Consider the following 10,302-nt stretch of genomic DNA (forward strand, 5'->3'; position numbering starts at 1 on the left):
CAGCTTTCACCTTTTTGCCTGCTTCTCTGAGCAGTCAGAGCAGTTTCTATGGTAATCCAGTCCCTCCCTCTGTCCCTCATTGTGTGTCATCCAATTCTTCTCCCCACTTCACCTCTGAGTGTGTGTTTGTGCGTGTGTGTGTGTGTGTGTGTTCCTCACTACTTTTTAAACAACTACCCTGAAAACAAATCAAGTTACGACACCTCCATTTAAGTTTAAAGCATTTTATGAATAACCTCTGTACACTTAAAGATTCCTGGGTTTGATTCCCAAACTCCCTTTCATTTTACAGAAAACTCACCAATCATCTTAAGTTCATGAGTTGCCTTTTTATAAAGACAACTCATGAATGCTCTACGCTCAACCCCAAAACAAAAATGCCTCATTGAAAGAAACAGTAACTCAAATAAGGAAGTTCTACAGTGTAAAGGTTTACACATTCTCCTGACAGGAATCCCTATTTGATCCCTGGAAAAGAGGCAAATCCCTTTGGGCCCAGAAAAGTATCTGAACTACTTGATGTGTGAATACAAAACACGTTCTCACTCCCAAAGTGTAATATTTTAGGCTAGGTAAAATATCGTCAACATATTATTATATTATTATGCTTCCGGGCACCCAACACGTCCCTGACGAGATCGGAAAAATAAGGAAACATGAGAACCGTTTAGAATCAATCCACACATGTTCGTTCATTTTCCTCAAAGTTTGGAAAAGACTATTTAACGTCATTAAAGTGCTGGTTAAGGTTAGACAGTGATTCCTGAGATTAGGGACAAAACAGGTTTTAATTTTCTAAAATATATTTTTAGATTTTTCAAAAACATATTTACATATAATTGTTACACAAAGTTTTGGCTGTCTCACCATGTTTTGGTACGATCTCCCAGGTGAAACATTTTTTAATAATTTATGTTCGTGCTGGAGCAGTGCAAGGTTTTTGTCAACACCGTCAGACACAAAGAAATGCAAAAACATATTTTAAATTAAGCTGTTTCAGCTATTTTGACTATTAGCAGCTTCTCTATTCTATTGTTTATGCACATTAATTAGTTATTTTATATATATATATATATATGTGTGTGTGTGTGTGTGTGTGTGTGTGTGTGTGTGTGTGTGTGTGTTATACACTGGTTCACCAAAATCATCACCAAAGTAACCACCATTGAGTCGTCTCCTTATGTCACTGCTTCAGGACCTGATTATAAACCACTGCATCAGGTCATGTGACTCTGGCCAGCCGACCTCAGCCTCAGTGTTTCTGAAGCACTGTCTTTATGACACTTTAGCTCCACAGACCATCACTACAGTTAACATCAGATGTCCCACCAGTGGGCTACATTGTTTTGTGTTACATTTTAGTGGCCGTCAGTGTTGGTGAATAAGCACACGGCGGGTCTGCACCTCATCTCTGCCTCAATTCTCCTATTTTCAACACAATTGTATTGTATAAAGTGTTGTCAGGAGTAGGACCTTCATTACACTACATCCCCAAATTATCATAACTGGCCAGTAAAACCAGTTTTGATCATCATATGATGAATAGAAATCAGTAACTGTTTTAAAACAAGGTTTTATAACAGTTTTGGTTTGTTTTACGTTGCTTTTCTTGAGTATTTGTAATTGTGATGGCTGCACTTACAGCCACACAGTGGTAATACCCACCATGTTAGTGTAGAGGCTTATAAGTAACATCGCATTCATATTTGTATTTCTTTAAATATAGGAATTAATTTACAGGACAATAAGTAACTGGTTTTGGTTTAGAGTTAATTCACATATCCACATGACACTGTATTCTAAAATAAGTGCGCACATTTTAGTTTACACTGTTATGTATGATTAATCTTGTTTGTTTTCTTAGTTGCAGCTGTCCCAGTCCCTTGATTAAGGAGCCAAGAGGTGGAAAAGGGGCGGAGCGAGTTTTAAAGGAAGACTACAAATTGGTTCATGTCATAACTCAGGACCATGGGGGGGGATTGGAGTTCATTATGTTTGGTTTAGTTAGTTGTGTTTTACCCCTTCTCCTGTTTTGTGGGCTGATCAGCCACTATTTAAGTTTCCCCTTTGTCTCCTTAAGTTAGGTTTGTTTGAGTTGTCAGTAGTGTTGTCAACTTTGAGTAGAGTTCTGTTATTTTGACCTCTTTTATGGGCCCAAGATTTTGATTCTTTTTGCATGATTTAACCAATTGTGCTTTTGGGTTAAATAAAAAATCATTTTTTTGGACTTTAACCTGTGCCTAAGTTTCTTTCACTGCTCGGTCCATCACAGTAATTGACAAGCAAAGAAGAACATTGTCTTCCACACCTACACCTACACTATGTGAGACTTGGTTGTTGGCTGGTTATCCTCCGTCTTCTTCAGCATGCAATGGTAAGTGCAGGCACAAGCATGGGTAAAGGTATAATCAACACTTACATTCTAGGTTGGTCAATAGAGAAAGAGAGAAATAAACATCAAAATGGGTTTAACTTTATTTTGTAGTTGTAAAGTTAATTCTGACCTTCTGCATAAATGTTTAGATGGAGCACCTCTCCATCTAAACAGCCGGATTCATCTCTGCTATCACCAAGACACATATAGGAAATCTTTTGTCCCATAATGTTTAATGCAAAAACCACGGGGTAGATAGGACTCTTCCTTTCTACACCGTGGTAGAAGAAAGGATTATGTGAAGAGTTGTGTTGGTGTTGTTGAACGTTTTTAGAGCATGTGCCCCACAAATTGGATGTGAGGAGAGCAACCTGGTTACAGGGAGATGAACGTGTTAGTTTAAACGAATCAACACTGCCAGTCACTGACAGTTAGTCACAATAACTGTCAGACACGGACAGCAGCACAGTGCAGCACACATATCTACGGAAAAAGAAACGAACACCAGACAATTGGTAGCTTGTTGCACCAAAACTGAAAAATAAGCCACTAGGCCAAGGCTCTTCCAGCAGCCACCAGGCCCAGGCTCCTGCAGCAGCCACCAGGCCCAGGACCCTGCAGCAGCCACCAGGCCCAGGACCCTCCTGCTCCACCAGGCCCAGGACCCTCCAGCAGCCACCAGGCCCAGGATCCTCCAGCAGCCACCAGGCCCAGGATCCTCCAGCAGCCACCAGGCCCAGGACCCTCCTGCTCCACCAGGCCCAGGACCCTCCAGCAGCCACCAGGCCCAAGACCCTCCAGCAGCCACCAGGCCCAGGACCCTCCTGCTCCACCAGGCCCAGGACCCTCCAGCAGCCACCAGGCCCAGGACCCTCCAGCAGCCACCAGGCCCAGGACCCTCCAGCAGCCACCAGGCCAAGGCTCTTCCAGCAGCCACCAGGCCCAGGCTCTTCCAGCAGCCACTAGGCCCAGGATCCTCCAGCAGCCACTAGGCCCAGGCTCCTGCAGCAGCCACTAGGCCAAGGCTCAACCAACAAGTTAATCAACAGTGACTTCAACGGGCCATCACAAGGAAATACAAATCTCATCATTTTCAAAATGCCGCCTAAAAAAGCAAACCCAGGAGTTGAAGAGGAGTTGGAGGAGATTAGGAAATCGCTTAATTTCATGTCTGATGAACTGAGCAAAGTGGCTAAACAACAAGGTATGCTACATGACCTAATGGATGAAATAAAACAACTAAAAAACCTCATAAAGGACAAGGACAAGAAAATAGACGACTTGGAACGGCGAATCGAGGACCTTGAACATTACACAAGAATGGATGATTTAGTCATAAGTGGACTGGAGACGCAACACCGAACCTACGCCGGAGTAACAGCTGGGGGAGGTAAAGATAGTGAAGATGCCCCGGTAGAGGAGCTGCAAACGCTTCAACAGCATGTGATAAAATTCCTTCAAACGAAGAATGTAAGTATTCAGAGCCATCATATTGCAGCATGCCACACGCTCCCCAGGAAAGACAGTAAAACAAAGCCATCAATTATTCTTCGGTTTGTGAGTCGCAAAACAAAGATTGAGTTACTGAAACAGGGTAAGAAGCTTAAAGGGACTGGTGTGTATTTAAATGAACATTTAACGAAAAAGACTGCTGAAATTGCAAGACAGGCACGCAGCCTGAGAAAACAAAATAAGATACAAGCGACATGGACGAGGAACTGCAAAGTAATGATAAGACTAAATGGCAATCCCGAAGAAGCGAAAGTTGTGATGATAAGAGAACTCAAAGACTTAGAGCAATATAAATAATCAGGAATCTGCTCTGGAATCTATTGGAAAAGTGACGATTGGATAATGAACAATGGGTATGGAAAGTGTTTCTGGCCTTACGGCTCAAAAAACAACAACAAAAACAAAAACACATAAATGACAAGTTTGGACACAGATTATAGGTTTCCATTCAGAGATATTGAAGAGGAAGAATTTGATTATGAAAAGGACTGTCAAGGTGGTTATTTTGCCACACACACTGAGAAAACGAACTTCAAAACGTTTAACTATGCAGAGCACAACATGCATGACCCTGAAAGTAACATTGACCCAGATACCCACTTCTACAATAACACCAATAATACTTGTGAGTACTATACGGATGACCAATTCAATATGAATATTAAAATGGCAAATGCATTGTCGGTCATACATTTCAATAGTAGAAGCCTGTATAAAAAAATTTCTAAAATTACAGAATGTTTAAGTAAGTTAAAAAAGTTTAATATAATTGCAATATCAGAAACATGGCTCGATAATGAGAAAATTAGTGAAATGGGACTGGAAGGATACGAATTATTTACAATGAACAGGGTGAATAAAAAAGGAGGCGGTGTTGCCTTATATGTAGATAAAGTTTTGAAATGTAGTCTGATTGAATGTATGTCAAGCACCATAGATAACGTATTGGAATGTGTCACTATTGAGATCCATGTTGAAAAAGCTAACAATATAATTATAAGTTGCATCTATAGGACACCAGGTTCATGCCTTGAGACATTCAATGAAAAACTTGCTGCTATGTTTAGCAACCTAAATGATAAAAAAGTGCAAATAATTTGTGGTGATTTTAATATAGATTTGCTAAACCCAAATGGACATCAGAAAACAACAGATTTCATAAATACAATGTATAGTAACTCCCTTTTCCCTGTAATTATAAAACCAAGTAGAATAACAATTGATACAGCTACATTGATAGATAATATATTCACAAATAAAATTGACCATGAAATAGTAGGTGGACTTCTTATAACTGATATAAGCGATCATCTTCCTGTTTTTGCAATTTTTCAAAATTATTTTTGGATTAAAACTAAACAAAAGAATCAAATATTTGATATGATACGACTTAGAACAACAAGAGCCATTGCTGCCCTCCAGGTGGACTTAAAGGAACACAATTGGAATGAGGTTTTTGCAAATGAAGATTCAAATAGTGCATATGATGTATTCTTATCAACTGTAATTTCACTATATGAAAAACATTGTCCTTTAATGAAAATCACTAGAAAGCATCACAGATCAAATAAGCCATGGATCACAAAGGGGATAGAAGATGCATGTAAAAAGAAAAATAATCTATATAAGAGATTCATAAAACAGAGGACAAAAGATGCTGAAATAAAGTACAAGTTATATAAAAATAGATTAGTAAATGTTATAAGAACAAGTAAGAAAGAATATTACCACAAATTATTGGAGCAAAGTAGAAGTAACACACAAGAAACATGGAGGATATTAAATAGTATAATCAAAAAGGGCTCAAAAAATAAGAATTATCCAGATTATTTTAAAAAAGATAAAGATATTGTGCTTGATAAAACTAAAGACATTGCAAATGAATTTAATGATTTCTTTGTAAATGTTGGCTTTAATTTAGCAAAAGAAATTCCAGAGTCAAGAAATAATAACGACCTAAATAAACATATTACTCAGAATGTGTCCTCCATGTTTATTGGTGCTGTAACTCATAGAGAAATAATTAACATTGTGAAGACATTTAAAAATAAAAAAGTCCACTGACTGTTTTGGTATTGACATGATATTAGTTAAAAGTATTATAGAATATATAGTGCAACCTTTCGCATACATTTGTAATCGGTCCTTTCAAACTGGTGTATTTCCCTCACAAATGAAAATAGCAAAAGTTATTCCAATCCATAAAAACGGAGAGAGAAGTCAGTTTACCAATTATAGGCCAATATCACTGCTCCCACAGTTCTCAAAAATTTTAGAAAAGTTATTTGTTAATAGACTTGATAAATATATTGAGAAGCATAATCTCCTAAGTGATAACCAATATGGCTTTAGAGTGAAAAGGTCCACTTCGATGGCAGTGATGGAACTTGTAGAAGGGATATCTAATGCTATAGATAATAAGGAATATACTGTTGGTGTTTTTATAGACTTAAAAAAGGCGTTTGATACGATTGATCATTCTATATTAATGAATAAACTAGAGAGATATGGCATAAGAGGGTTAGCATACAAGTGGATGAAAGTTACCTGGATGACAGATATCAATATGTCGAATTCAATAATGTAAAATCTAAGCAGTTGAAGGTAACTTGTGGTGTTCCTCAGGGCTCTGTGCTGGGCCCTAAATTATTTATATTATACATAAATGACATATGTAGCATTTCCAAACTGTTAAAATGTGTATTGTTTGCTGATGATACCACTCTGTATTGCTCAGGTAAAAACCTGGAACAGCTTCTGACTACAGCGGAAAAGGAGTTAAATATATTAAAAAACTGGTTTGATGTAAATAAGTTATCATTAAATATAAAGAAAACAAAATTGATTATTTTTGGCACTAGACAAATGAAAAATGTATCTAAAATCAGGGTTAATGGAATTGAAATTGAAAGAGTGTACGAAAATAAATTTCTTGGAGTGATAATTGATGATAAGCTGAGTTGGAAGTCTCATATAAACCATGTGAAAACAAAAATGTCAAAAACCATTGCTATTCTCTATAAAACAAAGCATGTCCTGAACAAAAAATCATTATACACACTCTATTGTACTCTGTTGCTTCCATATATGACTTATTGTCTGGAGATATGGGGTAATGCATATAAAACGAACACTCTTCCTATTTTCAAGTTGCAAAAAAGAGCTATAAGAATTATAAACCAATCAAACTATATAGAACCAACTAACATTTTGTTTATTAATCTGAATACCCTGAAATTTTATGATTTAGTTGAATATAAAATGGCACAGATAATGTATAAAGCACAAAATAACTTGCTTTGCCCCAGTACTCAGAAGCTGTTCAAAGTCAGAGAGAGTCAATATGACTTAAGGGGAACAGATTTCTTTAAAAAAATACAAGATAAGGACAAATATAAAGCAGAGATGTGTTTCTGTTAGAGGAGTTAACCTGTGGAATAGTTATGACAGTGATTTAAAAAGGTGTAGTTCATTTTCCTTGTTTAAAAATATGTTTAAAAATAGAGTATTAGAAAAATATATATATCAAGAATGAAAAGAGCAAAAAAAAACAAAAACAAAAAACAAAAAAACCTCTTGATTCTTTTGCTTTGATGTAGTTACTTACTAAGGTGGAAAGTTTTTTGTTTTTTTGTTTTTTTCTTGTTTGTTTGTTTGTTTGTTTTGTTTTTGCTTTGTTTTATTATTTGCTTCGAGCCCTGTGTACAGGAGCTGCATGCTAAAAGATCTTTTGTTAAAAGGGTTGGCGTAATAAGCAAATGCTTCAGCCAATACCTTTTGATTAGCCTTGTCTCATGCTTTCTTGCTTTGTGGTAAATCTTTGTTCTGTCTTCACTGAGATATTTGAATGCTAATCAATAAAAAACATATCACTCACAGGTCTGAAAGCACAAACTGAGGAACAGCAGCAGTAATCTTTCACTCCAGCTTATTAACCAACCATCCTCTGAGTCGTTTTAGTCCATGACTCAACCAAAGACCTACACAGAGCTTTTTTTGCAGTTCATTTCCTGAGGACAAAGCTGTCAGTGTGTATACACACATAAAATATTTGCACCTCGAAAATGTTTTATCTACTTGGTGTGTAAAGTAGACTCTTGTCTTGTCCATTTGAAGCAAAGGTCCGGCACAGACAGGTTTTGAAAGAGAAAATTACCAGATTTGTGAAGCTGAACGTAATAAGTAAGTAATAAGTGTGCAATCATCAGTATTTATTTAGGTTTGGATATATGCATTTGTAAAGTAGTTATACATGTGGTCAGCACATTCTTGCAAGTCCTCAAAGGTTATACACAAATCATTGTGCACATTTGTAAGTCTTTGTTTATGCTTGTGGATCATATCATATGCATTTGCAACACTTTTGACCCCCGGTTTTTCTGCTCTGAATTCAGCTCTAGTTTGTCAAAAACCCACTAACTGTGACAAACTCTACACATTGGATGTGACCCAATCTTTCATAATCATTCTACAGTCATTGGTCACATCAGTCAGGATTTGGCCCAGAAGTTGATCGACAGCACACAAGGGGGGATTGCAGAGGTCTTGAAAAAGACGGCCAACAGTGCTAATTTTGACTCTTTGCATATACTTGATGTCAAGAAAAACCTTAGAAACCTATGAAGTGCTTGTAATTATACTTCAATATATCACAGAAACAACCGGGAAAAAAAGATGTAAAAACACTGAAGCAGCAAATTTTGACTCCAATATTGTTTTTCACATTCTCAAAACTTTTGGCGATTGTCGACGTTTAGCTGCAAACTTAACACGGCCCTTTGTCACGTGGTGTGAGCAGAATCATCTGCAGCTCAATGTGGCAAAGAACAAGGAATTGATCGTGGACTTCAGGAAGACCAGGAAACACTTGACCCCTGTTTCAGGGGGTCAGTGTTGACACTGTGGAGGACTATAAATACCTTGGAGTACACATTGACAATAAACTGGACTGCAAACACCACAGCACTTTACAGGAAGGGCCAGAGTCGTCTCTATTTTTTGAGGCGACTGAGGTTCTTCAACATCTGCCAGAAAATGCTCAGGATTTTCTACGAGTCTGTTGTGGCCAGTGCGATCCTCTATGCTGGTGCATGCTGGGGGAGCAGGCTGAGGGTCGCAGATGCCAACAGACTCGATAAACTGATGCATAAGGCCAGTAATGTTGTGGGGATGGAGCTGGACTCCCTCAAGGTGGTGTCGGAGAGGCGGATGCTGCCCAAGATAAAGACAATGTTGGATAACACCTCCCACCCACTCCATGACATGCTGGTCAGTCACAGGAGCACGTTCCTGCCTGTGGCCATCTCCCTGTACAACGCATCCACTTAACACACTGTTTACTGCAACAGCTGCACCCTTCTTGCACATGTTCTTTTTCAGCTATTTATTAATACGTGACTTTTATGTATATATTGTGCTAGTTAGCATATTGTCTGTCTCTGTTAATGTTGGTTTATAATGGAGCACTGTAACGACAAATAATTCCTCCCAGGGATCAATAAAGTATTCTGATTCTGATTAGATGTGCCTTCTCGAAGAGAGGGAGCTTGTAGGCACGGCAACATTTCAATCCATTACAGCTTAGTGTGTTGCCAGTTCTTGGTGACCATGGCGCCGACTGCTTTAGATCATTAAACTCCTCCTGTGTAGTTTTGGGCTGATCCACCACCTTTCTCGTGATCATGATCACCCCATGAGGCAACATCTTGCACTGAGCAGCAGACCCAGGGCGGCTGATGGTCATTTCGTATTCTTTCAGGCCTCATCAGAGGAAGAGAGACAGTTTCCTTGTGCTGCTTTGCCCACTTCAGAGAGAAGTTGATCTTTGGGAGCTTCATTCCTGGGCTCCTTTCAGTCAGACTTGTCAGGGCTGCATTGATCTCCATGCCCACTTGTGTTTACCACCATCTGAAAGCGTGGAAACCCGTGCAGCTTACACCATCGTCCGTACTCTGTTCCCGGCTCCTCTACACCTGTGCTGGTGGGAAGCAACGTTTAAATGATGATAATGATAATAAATTAAAAAAAAAATGTAGAAAATCAATTCAGATCTTTACTATACAGGAAGAAACCTCTGCCCCTTCCTGAGCCTGGTTCTGCCGGAGGTTTCTTCCTGTTAAAAGGGAGTTTTTCCTTCCTGCTGTCACCAAAGTGCTGCTCATAGGGGGTCATATGATTGTTGGGTTTTTCTCTGTATCTATGAAGCGCCTTGAGGCAACATTTGTTGTGATTTGGCGCTATATAAATAAAATTGAATTGAAAACAAGCTTTGTGTTAAGAATTTGTTTAATTTTAAAACTAAAACTTTTTAAACTAACTGTTAATTTTTGTGTTTTATTTAATCATTCGTATTGTCCATTTTGGCACCTAATGTTCTCGATTAGTTCAGCCTTTTGTGTAGAGCTCTTTGTGACTGC

Source organism: Neolamprologus brichardi, chromosome 3 (assembly GCF_056152115.1).
Source record: "Neolamprologus brichardi isolate AB-2024 chromosome 3, ASM5615211v1, whole genome shotgun sequence".
In the NCBI taxonomy this organism is placed as follows: domain Eukaryota; kingdom Metazoa; phylum Chordata; class Actinopteri; order Cichliformes; family Cichlidae; genus Neolamprologus; species Neolamprologus brichardi.